The sequence below is a fragment of the Protopterus annectens genome, chromosome 8.part0, assembly GCF_019279795.1.
Source record: "Protopterus annectens isolate FY-2018-M chromosome 8.part0, PAN1.0, whole genome shotgun sequence".
In the NCBI taxonomy this organism is placed as follows: Eukaryota; Metazoa; Chordata; order Ceratodontiformes; family Protopteridae; genus Protopterus; species Protopterus annectens.
Genome location: NC_056741.1, coordinates 876,789,985 through 876,811,189, shown reverse-complemented (window position 1 = coordinate 876,811,189; position 21,205 = coordinate 876,789,985).

The following is a 21,205-nucleotide window of genomic DNA, read 5'->3' as shown; positions in this document are numbered from 1 at the left end:
TAAAGACTTGTGCCACATGAATACCTTACAAAACATAACATTTCCTAGCACTTATGTTAACTATTGGGCATATAAATGATGCATCCCTCAATGCATATTACAACAGATCAAGGTTGTTATATGACCTTTTTTTTTATAAATCTAGATTCCAAGATCATGTCTTGATACCCCTGCATCCCTAGTTTACATTCCCTCACTTACTTAATATACCAATTCCAATGTCTTGCATCTCAGAGTAAAGCAAGTTCTTGACACTACAACCTTGGAATTAGTATATCTAGTTTGGGAACATGGGGGGATCAAGGGGTAAATAACTTGTGTTAAGGAGTATCTCATTTATTATTATAATTTTTTAACTAGTGACATGTATTTTTATAAATCTTAAATTATTGTTTCCATGGTTTCATGGTCAACACTCAGAGCATCTGTTTGTCATTGTGCACCCATTGGTTTCCTCAGAGTACCAGAGATGTACTACTCCAGCTTGCCACACGTGGAAACACATATAGTTTCAAACTGTCTGAACATATCTACTTTTTGAGAGCAAATAGAACAGTTATTTTCATTGATACGGGATCATTTAGTTAAAGTCATTAAACAGCTGGATTTGTTTCATACTCTAAAACGAATGTCTTTCGCTTTTCCTGGTTAGGGGTTGCCACAGCGGAACTCCGGTCCGCTAATGATTGGCAGTGGATTTTTACGGTGGTGAGGTGCCAGCCCAATGCCCAACCTTCAACGAAGGCACACCCATCCACACATGCACCTACCTGCATGCCTTTAAACATCACTCAACCATGGGGAGGACATGCAGACTCCACAAAGAAGGTGCTCTAGCCCAGAATCGAATCGGAGAACCTCTTGCTGTGAGGCAACAACGCTAACCGCTGCACTACTTAATACTCTAATCTCTGTAATAATCCCTAAGTAAATATGTGACATTTAAGCCAACAAACAGAACTGTATGAAGTATCGTTTTATGAAAAGACACAATATCAGTGATAATATTTCACATGGATCTCAAGCACCCTTCACACACACACGCACACACCTCCCCTTTCTCTGTTAATGTCATTGACTCTTAAGACACTGAAGATCAGAAAAAGAAGTAGATCTTTTGAGTTGTGACAAGCCACTGAGTTTCCACAGAATTCAGAAAATTGCTTGTCTTCTGTAAAATTCAAAGTGTCCACATTAGTCATTCATTTATTTTTTATGTATTTAAAGCCCAAGGTTAAGTACTGTGGTGCGGTAGTCACGGACCTTTGGGTTAGGGCTTGGGTTAAGGATAATGGATAGCCCTACTAGGTATCCACTATCCTCAACCCAAGCCCTAACCCTAAGGTCTGTGACTACCGCACCACAGTGGAGGACATAGGTCCGTGACTACTGCACCGTGGAGGACGTACAATTTCCTCCACTGTGGTGCGATAGTCATGGACCTTAGGGTTAGGGCTTGGGTTAAGGATAGTGGCTAGCCCTACTAGCTATCCACTATCCTTAAATCAAGCCCTAACCCTAAGGTTTGTAACCATTCACTCAAGTGGTGCTAGCGAAAGTGCACTTTTGGAGAAGTGCACTTTCACGTTAGTGGGCATCTACTACTGGATTTCAAAATAGTGTAATTTCGCCTTGAATACCGGACATTTTGAATTTCATGGTTTTACCACACACACACACACACACACACACACACACACACACACACACACACACACACACACACACACACACACCATCCACCACGAAAACATACACAATCACTCTACTACATGAAAGGGGGCTACATCCACCACCCCCCCTACTTAAATATTCTCACTCCGAGGTCGCACTACATACAAACACACACAAAACACCACCACACAAGCTACTTTCTCTTTGCACACACACATCACAGCAACAAAACACACTGACACACACCACAGCCCCTACCCAAACCCCTTAACACACACACACACACACACACACACACACACACACACACACACACACACACTTACCTGAATACATAACCATAGCGGAACTTTAGAAGCACGAAATTCAAAACCTCCAGTATTCGAGGTTTTGAATTTCACACTTCTAAACTTTCGCTATTATGTGGATTTGGTTTCTTGGGCTTGAAATACTGAAATTCGATATTTCAGTATTTCGAGCTTCTGAATGGAACCTACATATATATATATATATATATATATATATATTTGCAGGGATTGTGAGGGCTGCAGGGAGTTTACCCCTCAAAAAATTTATTTTGCATCTTTTTTGTGTTTTGATCTTTTTAGATTCAATCAAAAATGATTGAACTTTTTCTCTTTGCTCATTTGGCAGTTCTCTCCTCGATTATGAAACAATCGTCTCTCTCTCTCTCCTTCTATATATACATGTATGCATGTATGACCATTCATCACAAATTTAACTTATTAAACAGCAAGTGGTTGAATACAACTTATGGGTCACCGACTGATCAGAAAAAAACACTCTAAAACATGTTTTTTGCAGGGAGCAAGCCCACTGTACCCCTTAACCCCCCATTAATAATATATACCAACTCTGAGATTGCAACACAGTGGGGAAAGGGTAAATGTCCCTGATTCCCTCTGTACCATGAGCTCACATTAATAAAAAGCCAGTACATGCAATAAGCTGGTTTTTGATCAGCTGTACCAGCTTTTTGTCCATTCCACAACTGGTACATTTGGTCAATTGTCTAATTCCCATACATACACAAATATATATCTATACAGATATATATATATATATATATATATATATATATATATATATATATGGGTTTACTTTGTTTGTACGAAGTTTCAGTACTATGAAACCCACTTGGTCAAGACCAGTTTTTTGAAGTACCAGAACTTCCAAAACGAAGTACGGAGATCACAATGCAGCGCAGAATGGGAATATTCCCTTTTCCTCGCTGTAGTGTGATCTCAGAGTTGGTATATTTAAGTAGGGGGGTGTGTGGGAGGCATGGCCCCCCTGCAAAACATGTTTTCTGTGTTTTTTTTTTTTTAGTCAGCCGATCTGACGACTAAGCTTCAGTGAAAGTGCGCTTTCGTTGAAATGCACTTCCGCTGAAGTGGGCATGGACTTTGTTTAATGTACATATTTTCGAACAAAGTAGATCCATATATATATATATATATATATATATATATATATATATATATATATATATATATATATATATATATATATCTATCATAAAACAATAAACACACCAAATGATAATGGAATCCACCAAAGCCAAGTCGCACCAACGGGCATAAAATCCAATCCTTCTTTATTATACAACACAGATGATTTAGAGATTTCATCCACAGTAATATGGACTTCATCAGAATATACTTAATTCATTAGCTGATGTTTAAATACTTGAATTTTTGCTACCAAATTAACTAATATAAAAACCCTTTACTCAACATAAAGAGACCAAGCACGTACTACATAGTAAACAATACAAAAGTAGAAACATATTCGAATATTTGTACAATAATATGCTTCAGTATCACTCTAATACATATATAAATTCTAAAACATAATTATCTACCCTCAATCATGCTAAATGACAAAGTACTGAACAACCTAGAAAATATGCACATAAAAAATTATAGGTTCATAGGTTGATACTAGGCTATATGCCCTAGGGCATTTATCAGCCTAGCCAGAGTGTATTTGGCTTACACCACCCCTTAAAAAATGGGTTTTACTGTGCCCTATTTTTGGTTACTTTATTGAGCCTCTGTCTAGCAGTGACACAAAAGTGATCCCCGGAGTGAACTTACGATCTCCCATCCACTCGTCAAGATTTCTCTTGAAGACAGTCAGCGAGGGGCTCTGCCTGATATGGACTGGGATTCTATTCCAGAGTACTGGGAGCCTCTGGGTCAAGAATCTGTCTCTCCAGCATGTCCTATTAATTTCTGTGTTGAGATTCAAATCACTTGAGCGTGTAGCTCTAGTGGATTTGGATTTTTTGAGGTGGAGCATGTCCATTAATTCTGGGTTGGACATGGCTTTATAAGTCATGCACAGATCGCCTCTAAGAGGTGGTATGCAACTGAGTAGAGCTGGAGTTTCTTTAAACTAGCAGCATAGGTCATCTGTTTGAGACCCTTGATCCTCTTGGTGAGGTACGTTTGTGGTCTCTCCAGTTGCTGCAGGTGACAGGTAAGGTACATTCCAATTGGGGCATTGTATTCAATTATGGGCCTGATGAGGGATGAGTAAAGGGGCACAATGACCTCCTTGGATCTAGATGTGAACCCTTTCATGATGAGGTGGGCTATATAGAAGGTCTTTCTAACCACTTTGGCAATGTGGTTGTCAAAGGAGAGATTACTATCAACTTGGGTTCCCAGGTCCCTAATTACTTCCTCCATACTTAATGGATTTCCGCCTATATGGTAGTTTGTGGGCACTTTGTTTTTCCCAAAGGGTATGACTATACACTTCTTGGCGTTTAGTTTCAGGCCATGGCTTTGGCACCAGTTGTCTGTCTCTGTGTGACCCTTTTGGAGGATGCCTGTGTCAGCTGGAGTCAATTATGGCACCCAGTTTGCAGTCGTCTGCGAACTTGGTCAGCCATAGTCCTCCTGTGTTGGCCTGTACCTCTGAAAAGTATATACTGGACAAGAGCGGTCCCAGGACTGAGCCTTGTGGGACGCCACTTGTAACAGGTTTAGAGTCTGACATAGCTCCCACAATTCTCACCATGTGGGTTCTGTCCTTGAGCCAGTTTGCAACCCATCTTATGACATAGGGGTTGATATTTAGGCTGGAGAGCCTATCTATGATGCCAGAGTGGGGTATGGTGTCAAAGGTTTTTGCAAGGTCCAGGTAGGCAGTGTGGACCACCTTTCCTTCATCTATGGCTTTGGTGACTGTTTCGAAGAAGTCTACCAGGTTCAGGAGGCAGGATCTGCCTTTAACAAAGCCAAATTGTGTAGGATCTAGCATCTGTAGTTCCCCAATATCTTTGTTTATGAGTCCCATGATGATCCGCTCCATGGCCTTGCAGACTAGGCTAGTCAGGCTTATGGGGCGATAGTTCCCAGGGTCTGTTGAGGCTCCACCTTTGTGGAGTGGGACCACTGTTGCTGTACACCATTCCTTGGGTACATAACCTGTAGAAAGGCTGAGATTAAACAGTAGCCTAATATGAGGTTTTAGCTCCTCTTGGAGCTCCTGTAGGATGCAGCCCGGGACACCGTCCGGTCCCATTGATGCTGTGTTTTTTGCTTTGGAGAGGGCGGCTCTTACCTGAGCATCTGTGATGACAGGGAGACGACTCTCTGCTGGGATAGATAATTGCTCCTTTGGGGGGGAAGGGGGAGAGAAATTTGCACTGAGCCTGTCCGCCAGGATGTTGGCAATGTCTGTGGGTTCAGTGTATTTTTTGTCATTTTGGACTAACTCCGAACATATCTGGGAGTTGTCACCCAGGTTTCTAACACAACTAAAGAAAGCCTTTTGTTTATCTTTAGTGTCTTGTGCAATTTTTCTCTCGAAGCTGGCCTTGGAAGATTTTATGAGGGACTGTAGTTTTTTGCTGGTACTGATCAGTGATGCCTTCTTATTGAGGGATTTTGCTCTATCCTGCAGTAGCTATCTCCTTTTGTTGTATAGTTTATTTATGGCCGTGCACATATGCACATAAAAATTGTACAGATAAAAATTCCACTTATTCTACACCTCATAGATTTCATATGAACTGTGGAGATGTGTAGCAAGACAATAATACATAACAAAAAATGACAAACAAAGTAACAACCTATGTCTGCAATTGTAAAATAGGGTTAATTGTGATGTGATCGTTTAAACCTGGTTTATTTAAGGCATCATTTAACAGTTGCCACTTGGCCTCCCTGTGCCCCAATACTGCTTTATGATTGCCCCCTTGGGGGCCCACTCTAACTTGTTCTAATATTGCAAACTTAAAAAAATGTCTATCCCCATTCAACTCCACATGTCTATAGGGCATTAGTATTGTCTTTTCTTTTGATATTATATAAGTGGTCATAAATTCTTTTTTTAAAATATCTGTCCATTTTTCCTATATGGTAACCGGGACATGACATGCACTTAGCCATATATACAGCATTCTTAGAATTTCAGTTCCCCTGCCTAAAGGAAATCCTAAAAGAACAAACTAAGTCAAAACAATAAACTAAAATCCAAAAACTGAGGCTCCGAGAGATACTAGGACTACGAAAAGTATAAATTTTAATGAAGCGCTTTTCGTCGCTTTCAGTAAATCAACTTTTTCAGACAAATTAACATACCACCGATTCACATATAAATACTAAAATTATTTGTCACATGATCAACAATTGCTAATTAATAAAAATCACATGATAAAAAGTCACATGAAAAAAATCACGTCCTAAACAATAAAATAAATCCACAACTATTAGTGATTCTTGCCACCTGGGTATCGCATAATAAAACATTACCAAAGAGGTAATTACAAACATACCATATTGACATAAACTGCTTTAACAACGACCATCATCTGTTAAGGCTCTTTAGTTTAAGTAAACAGATGATATTATAAGTTTCATTTAAACCTGGACTTGAAAATGCGTTCAACCTGATTTGCCATGCTAACTCACGCTCTTCTAAAAGTAAGTTAGCAGGACCACCTCTAATGTCATGTTGTATCTGGTCTATTGCTTTAAACACAAATTTATGCCCTCCGCTTGGATGATATTTTCATTTTGTTTGGTGGGGATGAAAGTCAAGCGCAAAATTTTGTTGACCATTTAAACAACTCGACAGATTTCCTTAAGTTTACCTTTAATTTCCAATGTACCTCTATAGATTACTTGGACATTAAATTGTCCAAAGATGTAGTGAACTATAGATATGTTTCTAAAATTTTCAAGAAAGATACTTATTGTAACTCATTCCTGCATTTTACTAGTTCTCATCCCTTCTCACTGAAACGTTCGATAATGAAAGGTCAGTTGATTAGGGCTGCAAGAATGGTAACATTGGAAGCTGATTTCATGAACGAATGTGACCTATTAAGAAACATGTTCCAACAAAGAGGGTACCCCCTTAATTTTATTTTATCTTTAGTGGAAGAGGTCCAATTGAAAAGACATAATGGGGTAATTACTCCCATTCTAAATAAAGACTTATCCATTAGTGGAATAGAAGGGATATCAGCGAGTGACAATTGTTTAACCGTGGAACTAGTTAGGCACCAGATGGTGAGCAATGTTACCAATAACACTTATGAGTCCAGTTTTATTACAACTTATACCATGGAAAGTGAAATAGTTAGAACTATTCTGTGTAAAAACTGGGAATTAATTAACAACGATAAACGTTTATCAGAAAAATTGGGTAGTTCCCCTAAACTAGTTTTCATAAGAGGAGTGAACCTAAAAAATCTTCTAGAAAGGAATGTAACAATGGGCGCACATAGATTTGCTGGAATGTCTGTGTGTGATAGATGTAGTATGTGTAAATTTATTGAAACAGGAAGAACATTCTCTATTAATGAGAGAAAGTATGAGTTAAAATATAAGTTGCATTGTAACTCTAAACTAGTAGTCTATATTGCTAAGTGCACATCCTGTAAAGCTTTTTATGTTGGAAAAACAGAGCGTAGACTTTGTGATAGAGTGTATGAACATACACATGCAACTGAAGTCAACAAACTTGATAATGCATTGGCTAAGCATGCAGCTTTGAGCGGAGGGCATAAATTTGTGTTTAAAGAAATAGACCAGATACAACATTACATTAGAGGTGGTCCTGCTAAATTACTTTTAGAAGAGCGTGAGTTAGCATGGCAAATCAGGTTGAACGCATTTTCAAGTCCAGGTTTAAATGAAACTTATAATATCATCTGTTTACTTAAACTAAAGAGCCTTAAAAGATGATGGTTGTTGTTAAAGCAGTTTATGTCAATATGGTATATTTGTAATTACCTCTTTGGTAATGTTTTATTATGCGGTACCCAGGTGGCAAGAACCACTAATAGTTGTGGATTTATTTTATTGTTTAGGACGTGATTTTTTTCATGTGACTTTTTATCATATGATTTTTATTAATTAATTGTTGATCATGTGACAGATAATTTTAGTATTTATATGTGAATTGGTGGAATGTTAATTTGTCTGAAGAAGTTGCCTTATTGAAAGCGATGAAAAGCGCTTCATTAAAATTTATACTTTTCGTAGTACTAGTATCTCTCGGAGCCTCAGTTTTTAAAGGAAATCCTAGTTTTATTAACATTTTCTAGAGTAACACCCCCCCTCTTCTAATATAGCATGGCATCGCCTACAGTTATCACACCTTCTTGTATGTTTATTTCTTTCGTCAACCATACTAATGGTATTACCCTGCTCCAAATTTCTCTTTATGTTAAAGCCCATTTTATAGACAAATAAGGGTGCTTCACCTACTGCATTCCTTATTTTATTGTCCGCTATTAAAATATTCCAATTGTTTTTTAATATTCGTTTCACATGGTTCACATAAGGGGAATATTCCAAAATACAGGCACGTTGATAATTCTTGTCAGTATTGTCAACAGATTTGGATGCATGTTTAAATATTGCCCTTCCCAAAATAGGTGGGTACTTATTTCCCCATTCATTAATAACGTACCTTTTAACGTCATCTAACATATACCTGGGGTATCCCCTCTGGCTGAACAAGGTCCTTATATATTCCATTTCCACAATCATATCGGGGTACTGGGAAGACATACGGGCTGCTCTTATACACTGCCCTTTGTAAATATTCCTCATCAGTTTCCTTCTACCACATTCCTAAAATTCACACATACTTGCAACACAGGGAGTATTGTATATTTGGATACTTTTATATCTAATATCAATAGTGGATTTAAGTCTCATATACACAGGAAAGACACTTTTTCTAATAGTTATCTCAAGTACACCAGTAACCATCCGAGGAAACTCTCATTCAGGGCCTCTGCTCACATCCTAATTGAAACCATTGTGCAAGGGGATTTAAATCTGGAATGTGGTCTAGTAGGAATCCTCTCCTAATCCAGTAAATCCATTTAAATTCACACAGCAAATCTCCTCCCCTAGCAGATATGTTACAGCTACAAGTAGAAATTCTACCCTTGACGGTATGGTAACATCAGCTCCTCACTTAACAACTCAGCCTGGGACAACTCACTGTATAGCACTTCCATTTTCCATTCTGATAAACAGATCCATCACAGAATCACATGTTCCATCATTATAGAAGCAAATATTTATAGAAATATTCAACTTTATTCCTAGACTTACCAAAGGCATTTGATATGGTGTCACACTCAAAATGTATCCAAACTCTGAACAAACTTAGTATGTGCTCATACATATCCTCATGGTTCAGCAGTTACCTGATCAGAAACACTCAACATGCAGATTGGCTTGATGCAATTTCTGAATACCTACCTGTAACTATCAGCATTCCCCAAAATTCCATACTTGACCCACTTCTACTTAACATTTCTATCTATAACCCGAGCTTATCTATTGACCAGTCAATAATTGTCCAATATGCAGATGACTCCACTGTCATTTGTTCTGCATAACTCCAAAGTTCTGCCGCTTCACCTGCATAACTCCAAACTATGACTCAAGAATCAGATGCATCCATTGAAACTATCTCAGCCTCTCCCACCTATCTCTAAAAAAAAAAAAAAAAAACACAACTCATGTTATTCACCCCCATGTCTCTGGCTGATTTTAGAGAAAGATGTGTTATCAATTCCTTGCTAAATACCCAGATGAAAATAGTTACCACCACTAAGCTCCTTCAAGTTACTACTAATGAAACTCAAAAGTTTGATACTCATATCCATATCATCATTAAGAAAACTCATCAAAAAGATGGGTCTTCTTTATCATGACAGCCCCCTTCTAAACCAAAAAGTCTGGCTAACCACTGCTTCTGCAGTCCTGTTCCAAAATATTTGTGTACATCATCATCTGCTAACCTTAATACTGCATTACTAAGTTAAAATAGTACTATGATACAGTTGCTAAATTTGCTGGCAATCTGCCCAGCAGTTCCACTGGATGACGTTTCTCACTGTCTAAAAATGTACTTAACTAGAAATGGCACACAAAATCATATCTGAAGCAGAAGCATCTCCTTCTTTAAGTCCCCTACTTAGATAGTACTCCCCCCAGATCACTGTGATTTAAAGGCAAGCGTTTCATCTACATGGAAAAATCACACAATGGGCATAGGGATGCTGCTTATACTCATCATATTTTGCTAACCTGTGAAACAAATTAGCAGTCCCCAACAATTCAAGAAAAACCTTAAAGCTCATCTGTTAAGCAGTAAATTCTGTCTCTCTGCAACTCCTCCAATGGTTGACCCATTCACATCAAAAGCCTGAAATGGAATGCACTATAAATATTGTTATTCTCACATTCCTACAAACACAGTTTATTGCTATGATTAAGTATATTCTCTTCTTTCTTGTGTGATAATCAATGCCATCATTATGAAGTCATGTTTTTTAAATACTTGATATTTAATTTTACTATTCAGCTGAGATCTCATGAAATGTTTTTTTTTCTGTGTTATTTTATTGTATAATTTCTAACGTTAACAAAGGGTGACAAAGGTTGAGAATTGCCATAATGGTTATAGTGTTTACCTCACAGACACAAGGTACAGGATTTGATTCTCACCTTTGAAAAGAAATTGGCTGGGTTTAAAATGGCCTACAAGGGCAGGTAGCTTAGTACTTACCTATGACACTTTTGGGGGTGGGGGTTGGCATAATGGTTAAGGTATATGCCTCACAGACACAAGGTTTGATTATCACCTTTAAGGGAAATTGGCTAGGCTTAAAATGGCACAAAAGGGCAGTTAACCTAGTACTTAGCCACAAACCTATGTATTTAACTGTTATGTTATCTATTTTAGGATGTATGCCCATGTTTGTAGTAAATGCATGAGTGCACTGTTTTCTATTACGTAACATGTAAATGTAGAGCTTTTTGTCTTGCATGGCCCAGTCAGACTACCCTGATAAACAACTGCATAAATAAATAAATAAATAAATAATGTGTGTGTGTGTGTGTGTGTGTGTGTGTGTGTGTGTGTGTGTGTGTGTGTGTATATATATATATATATATATATACACACACACACACACACACACACACACACACACACACATACATATGTACATACATACATAACTCTACACTAAGTGGATATCGCTGGTCCCACAACTACATCTAAAAACCTATCAGCATTGCTCTTCAATGGATCTGGATATAAGATGCTAATTAATAAGACATGTTGGTATGACTAGTTACATGTGCTTCCTCTAATCTTGTCATAATGTGGAAATTGACATCTCCTGCACATGTAAAGTGTCTAGAATGCCTAAACTCACTACTTGGAATATCTTATTGCAGTTACAGAATAATAAATCCCATTTAAATTTATTATTTAAAACATGCCTTAGACTGATAGTTTGAGATCCTGCTCACTACATCAACTGCCCTGGACAGAGGGTGACAAATGATTTTTCAGAATTTCTTTCTGTCATTGTGTAAATCTAGTAATATATTATACCTACCATTGCTTTGAGCATACATATCCTAGCATAATATAGTAATAATTTGCCAAATATTATATATTGCATGGGGTAATCTTATGCCTAGGGATGTCACAGATAAAAGCTAAGCAGATTATGACCAAAATATATATATTCTTTATGTTATTCTAGTATAACACACTCCCAAAAGTACACTCCCATTTTAATCTGATAACAAATTAAACTTTGTTAATACGTATGTTCACAGTTAATGTTTTACTTAGTAAAATAGTTAAAATCATATAGCAGGGAGAATATGAAATGTTGTGCATCTCAGAGGAATACACATGACAACAAGATTAATTTTATATCCTATCACTGCATCGTACAATGAATAATGAACCTGTCAGGCTGCACGCAAGTTGAAATGCACACCATTTCTCTGTCCTAATGATCAGATCCGGCAACTTCTTTAACTGGGTTATAAAGCTACATCTAATGCTCCAAAACTACATTTCAACTTTAGTGCTCAGCATTATTCTTCCTTTGGTGTTATAAAATGTATTTCTGTAGATCTGAATGTTAAAAGGTCCCATGTACACTTAAAACTAATGTAAAGTTGTGCCATTATACAGAAAAAAATAATTTGTTTTCATATTACACATATCAAAATGTTTATATAAGATTAGCCTATTTTATGTTTATATTTCATAGTAAAGTGGTCCTTTTATCTAACTCAGGAAAATATTATTCTGTTCTGTTGAAAAGTAGTATGCCACTGCATAATTCACACTGGACTGAGTATATGTTGGAGATGGAGCAGATTTAACTTTAAATACTCATATAAGAGTCTGATGTGCTTGATATAAATACTTCACAAATTTGTTTTCAGAAAAGTAAAATAAAGAATTATATCAATATGTTTTGAAACTACTTTTCCATGGTAACTGTTTTATAACTATTCTTTTTGTATGGTGGTATTATCTACTGACTTTGCCTTTTTTTCTTTTACTTTTCTTTGGATTGAAGTGAAGAATGCTGACTGGGAGTGATGATGTTTCACTCTCACCACAGTGAATTTTTAAAAATGAAATTTTAACTGAAGGACAAAACAGCACTGATTATAGACAACATTTAGAAAATAGTACTAAGAATGTTTGTCTTTTAAATACATGGAAACATATTTCTCTCACTGCAAGATATGCAAATTTAAATATTTCCATAGGTGCAATACATAGCCAAGCAATGAAAAAAACTCCAGTCACTTTTTAGTAAAAGAAAACAAAAAACAAACCAATCTATCTTTTTAAACTGTAAACAGTAAAATGCTACATTTGTTTGAAGCTCTCATTCATTAAAAAAGATAGGACGACAAACAGGTTTATAAGATAGGAAGACAAACAGGTTTATCTGAAAAGAGAACGGTATTTTCAACTCAAGCTTGACAGACTGCTGTAAAAACTGTAAACAGGATAATGCTCTAATGTATTTATTTGTCTGGAAACCCTGTTACTAAGGCAAATATTATTTAATTCCTTTATTCTGTTTTTATCCACAATAATTTTACTTTTTGGGCCCAGTTGAAGACTTTGCTTACTCTGTAAAGCTTAAACCCATATTTGTGGTAAAGATCAGTTTTCTATTGCTGTGTCACATTTATGGGGATTGACAAATGGCAGTATATTTTGTTGTCCTCAGATGTTAGGAAGCACTGTAAAATATCAATTATTTTTAATAGCATAATGAGATATCATCATAGTTTATTGGTGAAAGAGCTAATCAGGTTTTAACATTCTTAAATTTCATGTTACAATCATAAGAAACACACAACAGAGTGTGTTTTGTCATAGGATATCAGAATGACTCAAGCAGTACACTGAGACATAAAGTGAAGATGAGTGCTTTACATAGGTGGGGCATGTCAGATGACCTTTGATGACACCCTGGAGTGTGTTATTCTTTACACAACTGAAGCATAAAAATAATCTCTGACCGACCAAACTGTACCCTCATTACAAAAATAAAAAATATATTTGCATTTTCAGCTCTGAGAATATCTGGTAACAACATCACAAGTGAGGCCAATCAATGTTTTAAGATTTTTTGCTCTCAAGTTGTTTTTGTATCATGAACAGAGACTTGTGGAACTCAAGCTAAAGGGACGTTGTTGCTTGTGAACATTAATCTAGGCTCTATCTGGAACTATGACAATATATGAGCAGACTAGCCAAAGATCAGCAGAAACAAAACATAAAAATTACACAGTATTTTAGATGTATTTTGAACAGTGGTTTTGGAAAAGGGTATGATATGATCTTTTATAGTAATATTCCTATATATTACAGAGTATAAGGTGAGAAGAGTAGCATAACTGTTGATATAACAGCAATGAATGAATATTCAGTTATTAAGTATGACTCTAAATCCCTTCCAGACTTAAAAATACAAACTCTGAGGTCACAGTCATGAAAAGGATAATATTCAGTATGGCGCATAAACTGAGTCTTATTGTTCTTTGGTTCTATGAACTATTGTAACAAATGTAAAATAAATAAAATAAATAAATATTATCAGCAATTGTCCATTCATGCAATTGCAAAGTCAAAATATTTACTTTGCTACTAAGAAGTGAGATAGTAGGATATCTGTCAAATATTGTTCTACCAACCAACTACAGGCTACTTTATAGTACTTTTCTGTCTGCAGCCTTTATTCGGTATCATGTAGTTCAACATTTTTGCTGTGTTAATCTGCAGCTTCTTTCTTATACATTTCACAAATTTAGATTATTGATAGTAGTGCTTTTTTTCGTACTATGAGATCTTTTAAAATATTTTCACTATTTCAATTTAAAAAATTCTATATGGGAATAATAATTAATGAATTTCAGGGTTTGTACTGGTGATAGGAAAAAGAAGGAAGAGGGTTTTGACTTGGTTACATAAATCAACAGCCTGAAATGAATCTTTGTCATAATCTCTTGCAAACTTACTCATTTTCCTAACTGCTTTATAAGAAGATCACACAGGATATTACTTTTATTTTTTACTTGTTTATATTTAACTTTTAGCATATCTTATGTTATGTGTTCCAGACAAAGAAGTGGGGAGCCTTTCTAATTGAAATGGTACTTTTTTGGAATTACTTAACTTTGCGCTATTTCACTGCAAGAATACTGGAATATTTTATGGAAGCAAATGTTTCTTTAATTTCTGTAGAAGACTACATCTCCATCAAGACTGGTAGTGAGGCTAAAGGCTCACAGAACCAGTTGACTTCCATTGCAAATTTCCACTAATGAAATAACCAGAGTTATTCATCCATTCAAGGTCTTAAGACATTGGCATTGCATTGTTTGACCTAGAACCATGCAGATGTTTAGCAGGCTTGTAACACACACATCTCCATCACTAACCATTGGGAAGTCTTGTTTGTCATTATTTAGGAACATATACAACTGCCTTGAGTGGGTCACTAAAAAAACTACATTGACAGAAACTTCCATTTTTGCATTGACCCAGACACTTGAAGAAGCTTTATCTGTGATTTGACCCTTTTTTGTTTAAATATGTTAAAAAATGATTCTTTACTTCACCATCTATTGATAAAGAAAATATCATAATGATTTGTATGGCAGACTACTCATTATCTGCATGCCAATCAGGTTAGGAGGCAGTCTGAAAGCAATGTCCACACTATAATTGCAGTAAAACATGATTCTTCAGTAATTTCCTTTCCTGTCATCCTTTTATTTAAGAATCCCTCTTTCCAACATCTACATTACAAGTCATTTGTCCACCCATTTTGCTTTTTATTGGTTATACAAACATCTTGCCTGATTATAATGCTGCAGACCTCACCTTACAAGCACTCTCAGGCTACTGTAAGGCTGACTGTGATGTGCAGAACTGAAAGTCTGTGGCATCTCTTCTTCCCAGGGAGGGCTGCGATATCAGTCACACCTACAGTGACTGCTAGCCTTGTTTATGATTAATTTTACTGTGCTATATTGTCTGTGAGACTAGACAATACAGGACCTCTTCAAGAGGAACCTTGACGATTGGATGGGAGAAATGAAATTCACCCCAGGGATCACGTCAGTCACCCTGCTAGACAGGGGTCCAGGAAAGTAAATAATGTGGGAAGAAATAGCCAGGGAATTGTTATGGCTAGGCTTGTATAGGCCCTAGGGCTGATAGCCTAGTACCAACCTATGAACCTATGAATAATTTGCATCATACATGCTCCAAGGTGTACAGAAAATATGGTTAGGGTACCTTGTATATTGTGAACTCAGCTAGATGCTCTGCCTTCATGAAATGCAGTAATCCCGCCCCATCCACAGTAAGTTCACTCTCTGAGGCATAACACGGATCTCATGACTATTAAATCCATATGCCCCACTACTTGATCTAGAGGGTACACCAGGAATCACTTCATTATATAAATTTTTAATGTGAGAATAGATCCTAGGGGGCATACCATGGATCATTTTTTTTAATTTCTCCAAGTCTTTTGGGTTTCTAATACCATGATGGGAATGGACCCCATTCCTACATCAAAGTATGATTAAAGTTCATGAAATTAGTGTTGTTTCAGTCTTTGATGTCAGCCAGTAGTGCTCTTTGCAGCACCCACAATGTGCCCAGTAATGACTCCTTCTGCAGTTCGCACTGAGTTACATGTATAGGTAACGGATCCCCTTCAAAACATTGAATGGTCATAACATCTAAGCTCAGAACATTAAGACCATAACATCTAAAACCCATAACATCGAATTTCATAACACTGAAACTTTGCATTACAACTTCAAAACCTACAAATCACATGTAAATAACATCCCCCTCCACCTAAAACAACACCAAAGTAGTAAACACACTTTGTACTATGTTTCTGCAGGGGAGGAAGCCCCCCTACAACCCCCATGTGGGGGGCTGCACCCCCCCACCCCCTGTAAATTAAATATACCAATTCCGAGATCACACTACAGAGAGGAAAAAGTCAATTTCCTAACCCCACTGTAATGTGAGAATAGATCATAGGGGGCACACAAGGGATCAAGTCATAATATATGACTTAATATGAGAATAGATCCTAGGGGGGACACCAGGGATCATGTTATAATATATGACTTAATGTGAGAATAGATCCTAGGGGGCACACTAGGGGTCACGCCATAATATATGACTCAATGTGAGAATAGATCCTAGGGGGCATACCAGGGATCACATCATAATATATGAATTAATGTGAGAATAGATCCTAGTGGGCACACCAGTGATCATGTCATAATATATGACTTAATGTGAGATTAGATCCTGGGGGCACACCAGGGATCACGTTATAATATATGACTTGATGTGAGAATAGATCCTAGGGGGCACACCAGTGATTATGTCATAATATATGACTTAATATGAGAATAGATCCTAGGGGCACACCAGGGATCACTTCATAATATATGACTTAATGTGAGAATAGATGGATAGTGTGGGGGAGTGGATGATTGTGGTCTTCAGCCATAACAAATGCCTGAATAGGCCTGTCATAGGACAAAGAAAGCATACTAAATTTAAAAATTGCATGCTTCTCCTGTAGTATATCTCATTAGACAGAGAAGTGAATGCTGGCATGAAACAGGACAGGTTATGTTAAGAACAGCAAGTAAATACTAGATGTTCAAGAATGCAAAATAGCATTCTGTATTTTGGTTATCTAAAAAGAATCAGTTAGCCAAACAACACTTCACTCTGAGAATAAGAAGAACAATCAGAATATTATTGTAATGTTTATAGACAATCAGAATATTATTGTGATGTTTATTTGATTGAGCAGACTTTTGTTTGGTACGTTCAGGTTTTATTTGTATAACTAAATAACACTGGACAAATAAAAATCAGAATCAATGATTCTAGGTCATCCCGAAAACTGGAAGTTATGCCTATTGGGCCATAATAATTATCAGAAATAAGCAGAAACACAATAATTCATCAAAGCTTTGCACAAGTGACCTTACTATTCTTATGAGTTTGGTAAAACAGTTCCAAACAATGATAAAAAACAATATCTGTACAGATAGTAGTCTGAATTTCTGGACCCTAGCTCCAATGGTACTTACTATTCAGTCACACATTTCACATCCCACTTAGGGATCTGGCAGGGCAACGTTTTTCTTTAATGTAGAAAACTAACGTTAACCACTTCAGGTGTTACAAACTTCATTTGTGCTATTCAGGTGAAAGCAGTGCTATCATAGATGTAAATGGAATGTTACTTTATCTTTTTATAGGGTCAGGCATTTAAATTATAGTATTTTTAATAGAAGATTTAAGTAACCTTTAAACAGCTTTTTAGCTTGCATTTTCTAAAATTTCTTTTCTGCTTGCACTGTTTAGCAAGGAGTCACAGAAGGTTAATTTTAACATACCGCAATCAGTATTACACTGAGTTTACCCAAGTAGTGACTGAATAGAAATTGTTCTATATTAATCTGGGGAATTGTTAGATGTCATTTCCTTCTGAAGCTCTACCCAAAAGGCATTTTTATCTAAAGTAAATACATTGCTGGATCCTGTTTACTTTCTGAGATGCACATTTGCCTAGTATGATTGCTTGCCATTCGTTTTTAGACTTATAACAAACATTTATACTCTTCAGAGACATCTAGCCATTTTGTGCATAAAATGACTAATTGTTTAGTTTTCTCGTTCTGTTCATTGTGAAGAACCTGAAACAATAAAGAGACTAAAGAGCTCAACAGTTGGATAACACTGCTAACAAATCTCAGGCAACAAAGTAGAGAGCAATGCTGCAACAGAAGTTTTAAGAAGAAAAATCAAGTTAAGATGCAGCAGCCATGACCCTAGCTTCACAGCAGCAGCAGCTTGGCCTCAAGATAATATATTTATGAATTAAACATGAAATACAGTAAAAAGATTCAGTCTAAATTAGTTTTCTGTGAGTTCAAAATGCAGTACAGAAAAAGAGCAGTAATATGTCTAGTGTAATGACAGAATATAAAAATTCAGTTGCAAAAAAGAAAAGCCAGCATATCAGAAGAAATGACACGATTATCCAGTAGCACAAAGGGGAGAGTAACTTTATATGTACTACTTATAAACCAGGTCTGGGTACTATACCAGATACTGGAGAGCTGGGTTTTATGGGGGGGCCCCGTAGGGGGTTCATAGGTCCTTACTAGGCTATTGACCTGTGAGGATCCTAAGACGCTTAGCATTACATCTGTATGGTAGTTTTGAGCCTGACTTCCAAACTTCTGATTGACACATTTTAGTCTGAATGCACATCATAGGTGGAATGTCTGACTCAGTGACCGTTCTAGATTCTGACTGCAGGGACATTGAAAGTAAAATATTAAAAGACAGCAAGGAGGCACCAGATATATACTGCAGCAGGCTAAGAATGACTTCTGCAACCACTGCTAGCAAGCTGTTCATTTGTGTAGGGGGCTAAGTAGCAGATGCTAAAAGCTAGCATTAGTGGTTCAAGTCCTGCTAAAATGTTTTTATTTATTTATTTATTTTTTACCACCATGTGGACCCATTCATTAAAATGACTGTGATAGACTCCCTGCTGCTAGTTCCTGCAGTTATTTATTCATTTATTTATTTACTTACTTGAGGTATTTATTCTATTTGATAGGGGCAAAGTGTAGGTAAGGTGATTGTTTCTGTATCACTGGCAAGGTGCTTATTATTTATTTTTGTTCATCTTTCTTTCATTTGCTTAACTGTACTTTTATGTTTACTTCACTGCTCTTCGATGTTCCTGTATTTGTTTTAAATGGTCCCCAAACTGGACATTCAACATATTGTGTATGACTATGTGCCATTTGGCCTAAAATGTGTCAGCTGAAAGTTAGGTTACCTTTTAGCCCTTATATTTTATATATAAAAAACTCAGAGGTAGGTAGAGCAAGGATATGTTGAGACATTTACGTGTTACCCGTATCAGTGAGGGACATGGCTATTAATCCAGTGATAAATTTGTGGTTTCTCATCCATTCATCCAAAGAGAAGTACTTTGCTTTATCTGGAGTGAAAAGAGGTTCTGTAGAAGAGGGTAGTCTCTGTGATACATACATATCCTTCCAATCTGTTCTTTGTATGTTAAAAAAGAGATTGACATCCCACGAATGGGTGTTTACACTACCACTGGATTTACAAATGTGTAATAGGTCTGACAAGATGGGGTCTGTTGAGTCTGTATATGCAAGGCAGAGATCACCTCTTAGTAGCCTGTATGACACTAAAAAACAGGGACAAGGCTTTGAGACAGTCTGCATATTTTTTGTGATTTAGGTCCTTTATTTTTAGTGGGAAAGTGTTGTGGTCACTCCAGTTGTGATAAGTGTTTGAGCAGGTACGTATTGAATAGGGCATTATATTCACTGACTGACCTGATGAGAGCTGTGAAATGATTATGTCCCCGGACCTGGGAACCATAAATATTAACCCTGAGGGGAACTGAACCTATTACCCTATTGAGTAATATTAGCTTAAACACAGCATTAACATGTTAAGCCATTGCAGAAGTAAAATGAATTCAAGCACCTGAATTGGGAACAGAGCCTATAGACTTCTAGTCTTCCAGGACTCAAGACAAACATCCTACTTGTTGAACCACTGATAATAGCTTAGAATAGATTTTATAGTCCTTGGCCTGCATGCTTTCTCTTGAGTGGGAGAAAGGGTATGGGATTTCACCACCACCACCACAGTGAACCCAAAAAGTGCTTTTGACAAAAGCCAGTGCCTAAGTACTCAAAAATGTCACAGTCATGTAATAACATTGTATCCTTAACTGCAGGAAAGAAAGCCAGTGGAATACAGCTGATATAAAAATTCAGATTTCTAACCTTATCATGGCTACACCTTGATGTTCTGATTAACTGCACATCTGCTTTTTAGAGCTTAATGCCATGCCTTTTTTTTGCTATTCAGTTCTATGTATTAAACAAATAATTCTCAGCAGCTTAATCACTCTGGTATCATACTAATGAATGGACCTGTATAGCTAAGTATCATCAGTAAGACTGAAAGACCAGTCTGGGGATGAACGTCATCTGAATATACAACACACAGACAACACAGATACACACAGACACACATACAAAAACATAATGAGACCAGTAGTACAGCTAATACCTTCCAAACAGAAATCATAAAGTGCATCATATCTGAAGTATTAGGTCTTACCATGACTGCATTCTGTTTGCAATATATGCCTGATATCAGATGCTGACACTTTGTAGCAAACTGGCATCTATCCAATTATCAGATCAACTAATTGCTGTAGTCTGTAGTATTGAAGGGAAAAAAGAAGATCATGGAAACTAATAATAGTATAACATCTTAAGGGAAAAAGCATATCTACTGTAAGCCCTAAAAATGGTGCATCTTGTTTATAGGTTCAGAGGAGCTTAATAGGTTAATGGCCTAGAGCCCTTATGAGCCTAACCATGGTAATCCTGAGTTGCCTCAATTGTCCTTGGTTAGATGGATGTAATTTGAAGAATGAGTCTATGATCAACATCAACTACCCCTGTCCATGAGGGACATTGGTGCCACCCCCAGGGTGAATTTCAGGTCTCCCATCCATTTGTCCAGGTTGCACTTGAATAGGGTCAGT